We start from the raw sequence: 2262 nt of genomic DNA, 5'->3' as shown, positions 1-2262 counted from the left end.
TTTCTCATAAAGCAGAGACTCGCCCACTTGATACATTTTTTAATCAATGGCCAATCAATTGGTTTTAATGATTTATATATCTTAATGTTAATGTTGATGTATATATTCTTAAAGTCGAAAAATGTGTACAAATCTGTAATAGCTTTAAAGCTAATAGAGTTCAACTGCCTATTTTCAAGATGAATCATTCATCATCATCTGTTGATGCCCAATCTTAAGGGAAGAAATTTGTGCGTGTAGAAATATTCCCATCAGACATCTACAAACTTCAGCATTAAAATAATGTCAAGAAAATATTATAAATACACACTTTTCCTAACTAAATATTCATCAGTAAAAATTAATCTTCGATTGAGCTTGAATCAATTTTGCTTTTTGATTGGGTTAGATCATCTTGATTCAATGGACCTTTTGCTAGAGGCGCAATGTCATGTTGGATATATAATTAATACTCCAGCACAAATCAGAAAAACTTAACTCCACGTTTCAATGGTTGCGGCAAGGATAACTTTGGTTATTGTTATGTTTCCCTTGCATTTTGGGTTGACCTGGGCGAACTTTCGTTCACTTACCAAGTGAAACCGTAAATCGAAATCTCAGTCACCTGTGTAGCATTGTGAGTATTCGATTAAGTTCAACAAAAGATATCGTGTTCAACAAAGTTCGACAACAAGAAATGTTCGACAAATTTGACAAATTTGATTGACAAAAATCTACATTCGAAAAAGTTCGAAAACAAAAAAAGTTTGACAATTCGACAATAAATCTGTTCAACAAATTTGACGAAAATTCTGTTTGAAGAGTTTTTCTCAAATTACTGCTCGATTAAATTCAACAAAGTTTGATTAAGTTTGATTAATGTAATCAAAATAATCCAACTATTAAGGTCTTTTTTTTAAAAGTTCTTTTAAGTTTGATTTCTTTAAATCAAATTTAATCGAATTTTTAAGTAGTCCGGTAAAGTTCAAGAACCCAATTTAGTTGAATACTAATCGGACAACTAACAGTGTAGCTCTAAAGCTCTAAAACAGCATCTAATAACATGAAAACCAGAATATGATTCTTCAATGGTAATCAAAACTATAAAGTGCACTTACAAACATCAATTTGTCAGATCTAACAAAATTTATAACGGCACTGTCAGACTGTCATCATTGACAATAAAACAAACAATATTCTGTCAAGAGCCTTGTAAACATTCCAACAACTTCCATCGAAATGATCTATCACGGCTCAGTCTACCATTTTAGCGCGGTCCGAGGATTGAGCAGAGAACTCTCGCAGAGCGCCCGAGCTCCCGCGCGGCGCGCACCGCGGGGATGAAAAACTTCAATCTGTTAATCATTTTCTCAAGCGAAGAGTACGCGAAGCGATTCTAGCTTTATGATAGTGCCGCGGATCATCAATGGATAGTATTCAATTATCATTATCCCTTTATTTTCATTCCTATAACTTTTGCAAAAAAAAGGAAAAATAGAAAAGTTGTATTTTTTACTGCTCTATTCACATACTGAATTTGAAAGATCTTCTATGTGGCGTTTTTTTGCAAACTTCAAAAAACTGATTTTTGTCCCGCCTTTGCGGGATTTTGGCCCAAGTGCTTGAGTGCAGCATAGGTACAAAGTCCAAATATGCGTTTCCCATAATTTTTGTATGAAGAGTTAGGTCTACACTGACTAAGTTTGACAAAGTTTGATTAAAAATACGGTTCAATTAGTTGTGTTGGATTAATTATATCTAGTATACCGAGAAGTCAGGTAACTTGCATCATTAGAGGGAAACTTACATAGCCATCAAATGACTGACCAATAAACAAAGCGGCAAAATTTCAAAACAAATGAACTACGTAGCTCTGCTCGCAGATCTACTCTATCTTTTTGTTTTATTTTAATGACCAGACAGGTCATTCATTTGAGGGCTATGCATGTTTGCCTCCACTGACTGATGCAAGTTTATATCCATTATCTCACATCACGGTAGGACAGTTATATACTGTACAGCTACAGTATATAACTTTTGTCACTTAGATTGACACCCTGCCATAAATCCCTCTGTAAAATTCACTAAAATACTTAGTAACTGATAATCTGTCTTACAACTAAATCAACTATCAACACATATTTCTACCTGTAAAAAAGAAGATCATACCGTACCTTGCTTGTCATGTCTGAGTCTGTGTGGTTGTAGTTGGTGGTGATGTTGAAGGGCAACTCTTTAATTGTAATTCCCATTACTATATTGGTGCATTTACTAACTACACAA

This window comes from Clytia hemisphaerica, unplaced genomic scaffold (assembly GCF_902728285.1).
Source record: "Clytia hemisphaerica strain Z4C2 unplaced genomic scaffold, Clytia hemisphaerica genome assembly, whole genome shotgun sequence".
In the NCBI taxonomy this organism is placed as follows: Eukaryota; Metazoa; Cnidaria; class Hydrozoa; order Leptothecata; family Clytiidae; genus Clytia; species Clytia hemisphaerica.
This window is presented reverse-complemented; position numbering follows the sequence as displayed.